At 37.5% G+C, this 14,665-nt stretch overlaps 1 protein-coding gene across 26 annotated transcripts in view; it reads left to right on the top strand.

Moving 5' to 3' along the window:
* Positions 1 to 14,665, top strand: part of ANK3 (ankyrin 3) — a 621,742-nt gene that overhangs the window by 392,127 nt on the left and 214,950 nt on the right. The gene's annotated exons all lie outside the window — the stretch shown is intronic.

Here is a 14,665-nt window from a genome sequence, read left to right on the forward strand (position 1 = left end):
AATGGTAATCATTCAGTACATTTTTTTTTTCAGTAAAAACTTAAGACTAGGGGTGTAGCTGAGTGTTAGAATACTTGCAAGCAAGAGGCCCTGAGTTGGACCCCCAGGAATGCCAAAAAAATACCCAAAATTTTTGTTTAGCTGTATTTTCAGTAAGGGCTTCTAAAATCTTTTTTTGATCAAAGATTGAACTAGAAATGAATATTTTTAAACATACTCTGATTTGATCAGTGTACATTGTATACATGTTTTGAATTATTATACTGTACTCCTTGGATATATACAATTATTAAAGTTTTCCATTAAAGTTTTAATGGAAAAACAGTAGCATTTTGGTTTTTTGTTTGAATAAATTAATATGAAACCATCCTCCCTGCAAGCCTCCCCAAAAGGCAGATCATTTCATTTATCAACAGTTGCAGCCAGGCTCCAGCTGCACCAGCTGGCACATATTTTAGGATGATAAATTCAAGAACCCTTCCTCTCACTAGCTAACGCCTCCTCTCCCTCTGGTGCCGTGGGCCTCACCCTTCAATTCCTCTGGGCTTTGAAACTCCAGGCCTTTAATTATCTGACCAGGAAGTTAAAGTCCAATGTATTGTCATTTCCTGGCTGATTTTCACCACATAGAGTATATTTATTTATGTAGTGCAAGAAAATATTTATGTTTGCAACATTAACTCTGTCCACACTAAAAATTAAATCATTTATTTACTAATCTACAATTAAGAAAAAAGAACTTGAGAAAATTTTCATCTCTTCAAGTAAATACTTTCTCTTTTCTCCTTTACCTAAGCCAATTTTAGCTTATCACTACTTTCAGTTGCTATATTTAAAATGTGAATAGTTCCCTGGATTAAATATTTCAGGACTCATGCCAATACCTCCTACATAATAAGAATCCTTAAACATGAAGGCTTGACGTCCTTGTTCTGATTCATAACATACCAAATAAATGGAAAAGTCCCAAACAGTCATCGTATTTTATATAATCCACTGTGTATTATGCCAGAAGTTGCTGCTATGTATTTCCTAAGTGACAAATAGCAGTATCTTACTATTATAGGGTCTATTTCTAAGGGACTCTGCAGTTTGTTTATGGTTGTTCAGAAAAGCTATGAAATGGGGCTGGGACTGTATCTCAGTAGTAGAGCACTTGCCTAGCACATGTGAGGCACTGGGTTCAATCCTCAGCACCACATAAAAGTAATAAATAAAACAAAGGTATTGTGTCCATCTACCACTAAAAATTTTTTTTATAAAAGCTATGAAATAGTTTGGTATTTGTTTTGTAAACAGAGGCCCTCAAAGACTGTCAGATTTTAACAACCTGTTACTGTTCCACTTAATTTTATGTTTTTAAGAGACAAAGTTGTCATCTTTAGCCCTCTTCACGTGTGAGGAGTGAATCAGGTTTAGATACATTATCCCAGTCTACATGAATGCTAGTCCTTGAAAGGGGGTTGAACCAGTAGAATTTATAGATCCCATTCAAACTAGAGGTTTGACAGAAAGAATTCAGCCAAACCATTTTATTCACTTAAACTATTATTGACTAATTCATTCTTGTATCATGATGTTTTGCAAAGAACATTAAATTCATAGGATCCAAATTCTCTATTTAACAATGGAGAATTAGTTAAACAAATCACATCTCTCTTCACTTGTTTCCTTTTTATACAAAAGAGATGATATGGTGACTTCTACTTATCTCTAAAATAAGGTACATTTTTTTAAAAGTAAAATTGCACATTTTTTTGTTCAATCAAAACCAAACTATTAACACAGAGAATTTAGTGAATATTGTCAAGGTAAGTCAAAGGCTTGTAAATAATGCTGTGCATAGTGCTACACCCAGATTGTACATGGAGGCATGCTGAGATGAACCAACTGATCCTTCCAGGCTAGGAGAGCCTGACTGTTCAAGTTAGCCACTTTTGCAGGTGAACTGGGAAGCATGAGTTATGCATGATATATTTCTAAGGTCACCTAACAGGAGAGCAAAAGAGAATTTCTTGAAACACATGTTCATGTGAGAAATAATTGAGATGATAAACTACATGAAGCATAGCAGGCATAGAGTAAGGGATGACTGGTAACAGGAGTTTAAGATCCAGTGACTCTGTTTTGTTTTTTGATTTTTTGTTTTGTTTTGTTTTCAGTTTTGTTTTTGTTTTTTCCATTGTTATTTAGCACCTGCCTTCTGCCTGACAAACACAAAAGAGTTCAGGTTTAGGGAAGCCCATCACCCACCAAATTTAAATTAATTTTTTTTTTTTTTAAGTACCAGGGATTGAACCCAGGGGCACTTAACCACTGAGCCACATCCCCAGGCCATTTTTATTATTTTTATTCAGAGACAGGGTCTCAATAAGTTGCTGAGGCTGGCTTTGAATTCATGATCCTCCTTCCTCAGCCTCCTGAGCCACTGGGATTACAGGCATGTGCCACAGTGCCTGGCACCCAATTTAAATGTATGTACTACAAGCCAACATTATCTGTAATTTAACTTTCAATTGCATTCTTATTTTAACTCATTGGGGAACTTATTTCTCTGAAATAAACATGATTAAAATTCCCAAAAGGACTAAATCTTCCTTATATTAATATTCCATATTTGTATATATTTACAAAAGAAAGAAAATTCTCTAGGGTTGTTACAGGTTCTGAATCACCATGTACTGAGAACGCTGCTGAGGGACCTGTTCTTTCCCAAGCAGTGTGGTAATATTTCTCTTGTATTTCTTTGTCCCAAAAGATAGCCTGAAACATGCCCAAAACCAACAGAGGTTTCAAACAAGTGTGATAATGAATATACCTGCTGAGCATACTTTTCAGAAAAGGTTTCTCCATCCATGGCTACCTTCCAGGCTTATTTATATGAATCTTTACATTTCAGAATAAATATTTAATTTTCAGGTTAACATATCCCTGCTATATGACTTCACCCTATTGCAAGTAAAGACAAATTCCCCCTCTCCTAACATTCTCTTGAATGGAATAAAGTAAATTTTGTTTTAATTTTGAACTTTACAAACACCTTGGGTAAATAACTGCATCTCTTTTCACGTTTTGTGGTAGGTACCCTGGCCATATTCTTTGCTCATTTGGGAAATTAACCACTTACCATTAGCAGTAAGAGTGAGTGAGTGCACATTTCAGAGTACCATGGCACTTTCAGAGCAGAAGGGAACCTGCCTGTCATCTAGTCACATCATTCTACCACTTCCTAACATGTATTGCATTCCACCTAACACATTATGGTGACTGTATCCACAGCATCAATGCCTTGCAAGTTCCATAGTGTGAGGACAATAAATGTTCTAATTCAAAATGGTCTGAAGTTCTCCTATAGACTGGGACAAATCAAAACAACATGCTACTACACTGAGTTCATATTATTAAGCCTCACAAACTGTCTTCCTCTGATACCTGTAGGTTTTATGCCCCTTGAGAGGCACGTGAAACTGGCTCTTTTTTAACTTACTCAGAAAATTGCAAATTCAAAAGCTGTTTTGCTATTGAACAGTATCAACTTTGTGCTGGAAAATACTGGAAATACCCCACCACCACCAATACCCACTATTTTCTCCCTGTAAGGAAAAAAAAAAAAAAAATCTCTATTTCTAATCAGTGTCCAAGAAAATGTTTAGGGGTCTGATTTCTGGGGTGAGAAAAGGCATCCCCCAGAGCCTGGCTTCTGGGTCTTCCTAGACAGACTGAAAGAGTTTTATCAGCACACAGCATGGTAAATCTCTTAAAAACACTGCCTTTACAAAAACAAAAGCCTGCCAGCACTGTTTTTCTACTGATTCCCACTCCCCTCTATTTAGAGACAAAGATGGGAATGTGTTTTGCCTTTCAGCTTGAGAGGGGCCACTGTGCACAGATGCCCAGCAAGCTTGACATGTGCGACAGCAGGGGCCTTCCTGGCAAAGGTCCCAGTGCAGGATGCTAACCATGCCTAACATGTGTTAGGGGACGGTGACCTCATTTTCAGGGATGAACTGAGGTTACCACCAAGCTGAATCCTTGCAGACAAAAGCAGCCTTGTAGCAATCAGAGGGAATCTGTGGAGACAGCACTTCACTGCAGTTGGTTTTGATAGTGAAGATGACAAATATAGATAGCCTTTAGAAGCATATTTATTACTGGTTAAATTACCACCCCCTTCTACTCCTCTTCTGACTGATCTATGGGTAGAAAATACTGGAACTTTTCCAGTTACTGGATAGCAATTAAATAAAACATAAATCTAGTATTATCCTAACTAAAACTGGTTCAAGTTTTTTTTTTTTTTTTTCCCAAACACTTGCCATGTGAAAGACACAAAGTTCCTGTTTAAGATCTCCACATCCTACCTCCAGAGACATACATTTGAAGAAAAAAAAAAAAAAATGCTAACCTAGACCTGACTACCCCTTTGGGGAAAAAAGAGATGCCAACTTCCTAAAGGCCCAGGGTTTTTATTGACAAGCGACAGATTGTAGCATGAATGTCACATTTGTTTTAGGTTGTGCAGTTGCTCACATTCTTTTGAAATTGGTGGGAAATTAGATCACTGTGCAAGAAAACTATAAAATATCAGCACACAATATCTTCATCCAAAATATCTGGAAACATTGGGCACTGTGTGGATGTTCATGTCCCAGTGGCTAAGCAGTGATTCAGTTCTAGTCTGGTGAGGGGAAATCTCTATTCGTTTTTGCTGGTTCCCCTCTCATGTGCTTGAGCAAGGTCCACAACTAACTCCAAAGCCTACTCTCAAATCACTTGACTTATTTTTTGTGGAAGTTTTTTTTTTTTTTTTTTTGAGTAAACACCTGTCTTGGATTTTGAAGAGTTATCTGCAACGTTATCTCCATTTGTACTTCAAAACTGTATTTGACATTTGAAATCACTTATTAGAGGATTTGGGAATTTTGATAAGTAGTCACCCCTGTAAGTCCCTTCATGCTTGAGAATAATTGGCAAATTTGTGTTAGTTTATTTACCAACTATTAGTACTTGGTGCTACCAAGAAAAGTCTTACATCTCTAGTTTCTGACTACAAAAAGTTGCTTCACCAGGGCATAGAAGAGTAAGAGAAGGGGAGGAGCAGAAAGCTGTAAAATCTTTGAAAACCAAATTTTAAAATCTGACTTTGGGTTCTTAATATTTCTTTATGTGAAATGAAATGTCTGTCAGCACACCTTTCAGCAGGTCTCACACCTCAGTCCTTTTTTATGCCACTACTATCCCCAAATCTCCATATCACATGAGCACACACAATCATACTTTTAAATTTTTTATTTTTGGTTGACAGTCTTACATATTTCTGGTTTATAATATGGTATGTCAAGACGTATAAAGTGTAGTGATCAAATCAGGATCATGGGATCATCTCTCACCTTCAATATTTATCTTTGCCTTGTGAGAACATTCAGAACCCTCTCTTCTGGCTTTTTTTGAATTCCATATTATTGTTAGCTATCATTACCCTTGTGTGAAACAGCAGACTGGAACTTTATTCCTTTTAACTATAATATTGTACCCATTAACCAGCCTCTCTCCAACTCTCCCTCCCCAGTTTTTGGTAACCACTGTTGTACTCTTGAATACCAAGATCAGCTTTTTTAGACTCCATGTGTGTGAGTGAGATCACATGGTATTTGTCTTTGTATTTTTTTTTTTTTTTCATTTAACATTACTCCTCCAGGTTCATCCATGTTGTCACAAGCAAAATTTCATCTTTTTAAAGGCCAATAATATTCTATTTTATATATGAACCATATTTTCTTTATTCATTTCTCCAGCAGCCCTCACCCCAGGTTGCACATTAAAATCACCTGAGTTGCATTTATCAAAATGTCCTATCTCAGACCAGTTGAGTCTCAGTCTGTGGGGTGGGGGCTCTGTTGTATGTTTAATTCTCCCCAGCAGATCCTTAAAACATGGAGGATTGACATCACTGACCTGCTGGTCTCATCTTCATTTTCTCCCACATGCACATATGCTGTCAACTAATTGGGATAAATGTAGCTTTAATGATGTCTTTGCACTCCTCAAAACCCCTCACTGCCTCCTAGTGTCTTTATGGTGATGTTAAATCAGATGTATCTGGCCTACCAAACCTTCTCTGAATCTCTTAGCTTTCCCTTCCCTGGGGCATCGTCTTTTCTGTAGAGACTGTCTATATACCACTCCTCAACACTTCCCATTTCTATATCTCTACCCACTTTTTCTTCCTTGTCTCTGCCCTGCTAAAGTCTCGCCTCCTGGCTGAATATTCAGGATGCAGAAATGTTTCTTCCTGGTGAGTTTCTATTATGTCACCAAGTTTTCTTGGTGCTCTACTATGAATTCTCATTCTATGTGCCTGACCCGAGTCTGTACATTTAGATTATTTAGGTCATTAAATGTAATAACTTCATCCTCAAGGTAGAGAACAAGGACCTCTAAAAGAGTGTACAGGGCATCTTTGTAAGACCACTGATTCCTAAGCAGAACAGAACAAATGCTATAGGGGTATATAGAGAGAACTTGTCAACTCCAGTGTTTGTCAGGGAAAGCAGCAAGTGCGAAGTGTCCTTTGAGCTGGTTCTAGGATTCAGTAGAAGAGTCTGTTGGTGGGAGATTTCACTGGGGAGTGGGGAGCTGGTGAGGGCCACTAGCAACGAGGATGTCCTGGGTAAAGTTACAGTGCTGGGAAGTTGATGAGCCAGTCTAGGAATAATAAACTGTCTACATCACCTTCAAGAAAAGTATCCATGTATTACTTCAGGCTGAAAGTGTGGCAGGGGCGGGGGGATTGACTTTAAAGGGCCTCTGCAGCTATGTCATAGAAGTTATAGAAGTTGATTGAGTACCATGGTTTAAAAGTGGAAATATTTTTACAAATAAGTCTGTTATAAAACACTAATATATAAAACAGACAAAAGTAAATCTACTTAGGGTGAGACTGAAGATAGGCACATGGAACTGTGCTCACTGAGCATCACTCACTCTACACATTGGTGTGCCCCAACTCCAGGGCTTTGCAGAACCCAATTTGAAAACCAGTGGTGTTGAGGAAAAAGTCTGAGTTTATGATCCTGAGTTTCAATCCTTGATGATTAATTATTAACTGTGTTATCTTGAAAAAGCAGCTTAACTTCTACAAACTTGAGTTTTCTGCCTCTGTAATGACAATTCCTATCTTGATTGGAAAGAAATAATAACAATATGCATATGATAATACATAGCACATAATAATATATGTAAAGTGCTTAGTAAGGTCCCCAACATACAGTGGACACTCATTACATTTCAGTTATTCTCCTTGTCATGACTTTGTGGGAACCTTCAGTATCTACTCAGTGCTTTTAGCAGATTCAACTAATGCCAACTACAACACCCTAGAGGTTTTTAATTTGATTTCAGTATCATATAGCAATTGCCTGAACTGGGCAAGGTGCAGGGTGAGCAAAATAAATAAATAAATAAAAAGAGTAAGAATACTTTCAGCTATAGAGAAAGCTAAGGCATTCAGAAAAATTATAAGTCTTTAGAAATGTGTCTCTGGATTAGTCTTTAAAAGTAAGGGATTTGCAGACATCAAAGATAATATGAAAGCAAGAACCAGTTTTACTTAGTTTCACAGATAGAACACAGGAGACAAAGTCTAGGTCATGCCTAAGATGTAGTCCAAAAGAGACATCGAATCAAGCTGATTATTGAAGGGCATAGTTTCCAATATTTGGGTAAACAGGAAATGAACTCATCTTATAGACGATACAGCAAAATCTTGCCTGACTCTGACATAGTTGTAAAACATCTCCCATGAGAATTCACGACCATAGGAACTCTTCATGCTTTACCAGTTCAAGATCTCAATTTATCTGTGTAGTCTTCTGTTTCTAAAAAACAGAAAACCCTCAAACCAAGCATTAACCTTGGATTGCTAGTGCCTATAGGCCACTGGCAAGAACAACCTAAATTCTTCTTAGCACTACAGTAATATTAACCTAGGGGCTAAAGAATTGCCAAAGATTAATTTCTAAGAAATTTGAATTCACAATCAGTAATCACAAACCTAGAAATGTACATTGGTGCAATCACTTTGTAAAACAGTTTATAATTAAAGAGTAAAGTTGAAAATGTGTACATCTTTAAAACTTTTGCATACATGCACCATTGTGCTATGGTGCCAAAATATTAATGGTGACATCTTTCATAGTAGATTCAGAATGGAAAGAGCCCAAAATCTATCAACACTGCAGTGGATAAATGTGGTTATATCACATAATAGAATCTTCTATAGCAGCACTGATAAATTGACTGTAGTTATATGTCAGCATGGAGGACTCCAGGAAACACATTAGACAAAATAAGCATGTCACAGTTGGATACATAATGTATGATTCCACTTATGTAGAGTACTGAGACAGTCAACTACGTGATGTTGAGCTTAGGGACTAAGGATGTTAAGACTGAAAAGAATGGTGCCAGAATGATTAACTAGATTAGAGACTCCCTAGGGGATCCACTCAAGGAAGGGCTGGCTGGGAGTCCTCAAAGCCACCTGTAACTTTCATTCTTGCACTAACTGCTGGGTATGTGGGGGTTTTGTTCATGATTTTTCTTTAAACTATTTGTGTGTGTTTTATGTACTCTTATGTCTCTATGATATGTGTTCTTTTTAAAAAGAGAAATGGAAAACTAAAAAGGCCCTTGAGCCTACATAATGGATAGGATGCATTTATATAACTTTCGGGTTGAGAGAAAGAAAAATAATCAGAGTCACAATAAGGGTGTATGCCTGGGTAGCCTCAGTAATCTTGGGACCTTTAAATAGAAATAAAGAAATCTGTCCTTCACATCTATTTTAGTAACCCATTGCAGTGACAGATACATTACATGTGTCAGTAAACTCTTTTGCTGTTGTTGCTGGTGAAGTGGGGGAGTTGTAGAACAGAAGTTGAAATGTTGGAATGGGGATGAGAATGAGTAGAGAGTGGATGTGGAATTTTGGACTTAGAGTTGAGGAAGCCATGGAATCAATGAGATCAGCTAGAGAGAAAGTACAGGAAGGAAAGAAATTTGAGTTCTGAATTTGAAAAGGCACCTTATTCACTGAGGCTATGCAAAATAAAGGGAGTGAAGAAAGATAAGCTAAAAAGATTTTCAAGGAAAAGGAAGTGATCTACTCTCAGAGTTCAACCCTGAGAGAGGAGAGATTTAAATGCCATGGGATTTGATGATTGGGATGTCATTGGTGAGTTTGCATAGAGAGGCTTTATTGATTATAGAGAGAAGCCATATTGCCAGAAATGCAAATTTGAATTAAAATGCAAGGTATAGAACTGGGAGGCCTAATCTAATCTTTCAAAAAATTAAGTAAAGAAATGACAAAGTTAAAAAAAAAAAAAAAAGATTGAGTTTTTCAAAGGAAAACCTAAAAATAAATTTCTTACTGTTTGTTATGGACTCACATGGTTAATCTCTTGACATGAATTTTCTGAATTCATCCTTATTTCCTCCCCATTTGACAGATGCAAAAAAGGTAACACTGTTAATAAGTTAAGCAGCTGGGATAGCAAAGTAGATGGAGGGCCTGTGAGTCCAGTGCTTCAGTTCCTCATCAGTCTCCTACACTGAGAAGTAGTGATCATTGCTTTCAAAGGGATGTTGGGTAGTAAAGTCGGAAGAAAGTCTTTGGTTTAGTTTGTTCTGTTTTTCTCTTTAGGAGATACCTGAATATGTTGGTAGGCAAAGGACAGGACCCCAGCAGAGAAAAGGAACCTGAAGTTTACTGGAAGAACCATCTGACCCTTCCCAGAGTTCCCAGTGATCAGAAAGATAGAGGAGAAAGGTGGGGAAAGGACAGATCAAGTATAAGTAGGCCCCAGAGATTGCCCTCTTACCTCTATTTAGAACAAAGGGACCAAGCTCTATTATACTTTCCCTGAGCCTCCAATTTGCATTTCCATTATGGATCTACTGTTAGTCTGATCTGTAACCTCATTATGAATTCAGTAAAGGAATTCTGGTCTGAGAGAATGTACCTGAAAGTACCTAACAGTCAATTCAGTGGTTGAATGTATGGCCCGATGAGGAATGAACGAATGAACTAAGAGAATAGACCAAACATTTATTAATCTCTTTCTTAGGATAGTGATTAACAAGCCAGACTCCAGAGTCACACTAGCGGTTGCATCCTGCAATTCACGTGTCCCAGGAAAGTCGCTCATCCTCTCTACAGCTCGTTTCTTCACCTAGAAAATGGAGCCGCTAACAGTACCTACTTGTATCATTTGCTAGGGCCTCCAAATAAACCACCACAAACTGAGTGACTTAAAGCAACAGAAATTTATTCTTTCATAGCTCCTGGTGGGGCAGGGGACTTGAAGTTGAAAATCAAAGTGTCAGAAGAATCACACTTCTTCCACAGGCTGTTAATGGCGGTTTCTTCTGTGCCTCTTTCAGTTTCTGGTGACTCCAGATGATCTCTGATGATAGCAGCAAAATTCTCTGTCCTTCTCCTAACATGATCATCTCTCTGATCCTTTTACTGGTGTCTTCTCTTCTTATAAAGACACCTGTAAAAGGACTTATGCCTCATTCTAATTCACTATGACGTCACAACTAAATACATCTGCAAAGGTCCTATTTTCAAATAGGTCATATTCTGAGGTCCCAATGGAGATGAATTTTAGGGGACATGTTCAACACACTGTACAACTTCATAGAACTATAAGGACTAAGTGAAGTAGCATAAGGACTTAGGCAATTAGTACATAGTGTATTAAATGATAATAACATAAGCTAACATAAGTTCTTACAATAGTGTCTAGCATATAATGAGATGTGAAGTATTAAGTTTCTATTGATTGGCTTTTAAGGAATGCTTCTTTCTAACCACTGCATTTTGCTGAATAATACCAATATTCCAGTTTAGGTAAAGATGCTGTTATTAGATTAATTCATAATGCTTGAATTTGTCCCTGAAACTATTTCTTGAAAAATCTGAGATTCATATTTCTTTCCTGTCCAGTAAAATAGTTAAGTAAATAAAACAAAATTTTCTTTCATTTATTTTTGATGCTGGGACTTGAACCCATGCTAGGCAAGTACTGAGCTATATCTCAGCTTTTCATTTTCTGAATTCTCACATCAGATTTTGATCACTAAGGGAAAAACAGTGCTGACTAACCTCTTTATATTCATCTTTGCAAGGACTAACACCATAGGCAGTGGCTGCCCTCATCTGATGTTCCACGTGGGAGAGCCTAATTTCTCTTTGAACTGATTTTCTTCCACAGTAATTTGTCAACAGTTATATTTTTATATGTATGTATTTATTTTTGCAGTACTGATGGTTGAACCCAGGGACATTCTACCACTAAGTTTTATCCCCAGTCCTTTTTTTAAATTTTATTTTGAGACAGTCTCACTAAGTTGCTGAGGCTGGCCTTAAACTCACTATCCTTCTGCCTCAGTCTCCCAAATCACTGGGTTTACAGATGTGTGCCACCGAAGTCCAGCTAACATCTTTCTTTAGCTGCATCTTTATGTACAGCATTCAAAGGGGCCATTGTTTTTGATAGAATGTTCAAGGTCAAAAACCGGCTGTAGGCTATGTTTCGAGTAACTCCTAATTATTCAATGACATGACAGCTAAGAAATTCAACACACTAATATTGAGCCTAATATAAGACGTTGTTTTTAACATTAAAAATACTAAAATAAAGGTGGTATATGTGGACAGAACTTGGAAACAAAAACAAGAACAGTGAAGAATCCAATATAGCAGATCCCAGACTTACCAACTACTTTGACTTAATGATATTTTGCTTTATGGTGGTACAAGTAGCTATATGCATGTAGGAGAAACCATAGCTCCAATTTTGATTTTTTTTTTTTTAATAGTGTTGGCCAGAGGCAATGAACCACAATTCCCTCCCAGCTATTCAGTTGCAGAGATAAACTCTGAGGTGTACTGTGTTGTCAACCCAGGATGTTGGGTAGACTAGGTACATTAGATGCATCAGTGGTAGAGCGCTTGCCTAGCACATGTGAGGCACTGGGTTCAATCCTTAGCATCATAAATACGTAAATAAAGGTATTTTTAAATTTTTTTAAAAATCTCTTTGTTGGTTAAATCCACAAATGCAGAATTGGGATGTGGAGGATCATCTATATGTACAATAGTTGAAGAAAGAAAATTATTCCTAACTTTTTTAGCCTCCAAAGAATTCAGATCTCAGGTAGAGAACCTGAATTAGAAGTTTCACTCATACTGAATCTATTTGCTTTGGTTTATAGGCTTGGATAGGAAAATTCAGAGGAAAATGGACAGTGCATGGAATTGCCAAACCTTTTTAAATCTGGAATTAAGTCAAAGACTTTTTTCCCTGAATTATATCACCTTTATTTTAACAGCTTCCTTGGCTGTTTTTATGTGTTCCAAGTTAGAGTTTGGGATGCTTAACTCTGAAGTGTTATCTCTGGCAGTTAAATAACCAGACTGATGTCATTTGTTCCCAGAACGGCATCTGAGCCCTTCTGGGCAAATTTACCGATAAGTCATTAAGCAGGCACAAAGAAGATGATGTTTTATGGTACAATGAGCCATCCTTGCATAGCTAATTTAATTCTAACTGAACTCAGAGACAAAAACTGACCTTCTTGAAGTAGTACACCTCTTCGAAAACTGTACTTTTTCTTTAAATTCCTGAAACTTTATATGATTCATCCTTTGTCTCATTTGAAACTTATTATCTTTTCCTTAACCTTCCCCTCTGACTATTTACATGCTTAACTGAAACTCCTAATTTTATTTGAGTAATATCTATGTGTGCTTGCAGACCCCTGGCTCAGCGACTTCGAGTGTGGTATATGGTGCCCATCTTTGCATCACAGCAGAGTCTCAACTTAAATACCTGCTGTTGCTATTGGTATCAATAAAGCCTCTTATAATGTTCCAGACATTAATTTGATTACCAGTTATTTCCAGTGTGCTTGTCTGTCAATTCAGCCATTCATGAAATATCTATAGCCACCTAGATCTTGTAGTTTCAAGAAAAATAAAAAGATGAATATCATAGGTAGTGTCACTGCATTGTGCTACATGAAGAAGGCATGTGACAACTCAGAGATTTAAACCTTTTTAAGTTAACAATCTTGAAATAAGTAGTTTATTTACTTAATGTATTTAGTTCACAATTGGGGAGACTTTGCTCTTCGTGAGACATTTGGCAATTCCGAAGACATTTTTAGTTGTCACAAAGAGGGGATATGACTACACCTGGTTGGTCAAGACCAAGGATGCTGTCAAGCTCTGGACAGTGAACAGAACTGCCCCCTAACCCCAGCAAAGAATTATTCAGATCAAAATGCCAATAGTGCTGAGATTGAGGAGCCTTGATTTGGAAGACACAATGTTCATTTAGTCAAGAGATTTGCTTCTATAAAGGGGAGGGGTAGAGAAGACTGTGGAGGCAGTTGTTTCTCCTCTGAGGTGCTGAGCAAGTCAGCTCCTCCTGATTGACTTACACTAGAATGAAAGACTTTCAAAGGGACAGAATTTCCTTCATCCCATTTACATTTTCAGGAATGTGTCGGTGTTCTTCAAAGCTTGGCATCTTGGCATCATTCCGGTTGCCTGCTCCTTAATCTGTCTGCCTCTGCTTATTCTAAAGGGGTTTACAATTTAGGGTGGGAAGGATGGATATACCAAAAACTACGCTTCTGTGATAAATACCAGGAAAGCTCAGTACAATTAATGTGTTGGGAGCAGTGAGCCATTAAGCCCTGCATACGAGGTCTGGGCAAACCTCATAGATGAGGTGGCATTTGAGCAGGGGCTTTGAAGGGGCATTCACCATATGGCTACAGGAGGAAACTTTCCTCTGTGAAGCCATACCTTGCATGATTGCACTTATAACCAGTGACAAGTTGTTTTGTCTGCTCTTTCAGAAGCCAAACTGCTTTTGTACTGTTCTGCATTGAGCAAGACCTCTTTATGAATTTTGCCAGATCAACTTTGTAGTTTTTCTCACTGTCTTCTTTATAGTAAAGATTTAAATAGTAGTTGGGTTCAACTATGCAATCCAAGTGTTAGAGATTAGCAGTAATTCTGAGTTGCAAGCTGTCCATGAATAGATTACCTATCTTGTTTTATTGTCTTTAAATTTTGTATGCTGGCCCTAATAGAGTTTTCTCCAAGCTGTGGTCTTAGCTAGCTTGAAAATAAATACAAAAGGACACTTCACACTCCAAGTAGGCTGTTCTACATGCTTTTGAAATTCAATCTACATGTTAAAACATGGCTGTATCCTGTATGAATATACACTTGAAGATCATCATCTACATTTTTTTTTTTTTTTTTTTTGGTACTGGGGATTGAACCAGGGATGCTTAACCACTGAGCCACACCCCCAGCCCTTTTGTTATATTTTATTTAGAGACAAGGTCTTGCTGAGTTGCTTAGGGCCTCGCTAAGTTGCTGAGACTGGCTTTGAACTCATGATCCTCCTGCCTCAGCCCCCTAAGCCACTGGGATTACAGGCATGTGCCACTGTTAAATAGTGTAGCAACAGAAAAGGTATTAATATCTTTGTGAAGAGATCAAATGCAAATTGGCTGTGGTAGATTCAGAAAACTGAAATTGATGTTAAATTTCAGATACAGGAGAATAGCAAAG

The sequence above is a fragment of the Sciurus vulgaris genome (assembly GCF_902686455.1).
Source record: "Sciurus vulgaris genome assembly, chromosome: 4".
NCBI classification, from domain to species: domain Eukaryota; kingdom Metazoa; phylum Chordata; class Mammalia; order Rodentia; family Sciuridae; genus Sciurus; species Sciurus vulgaris.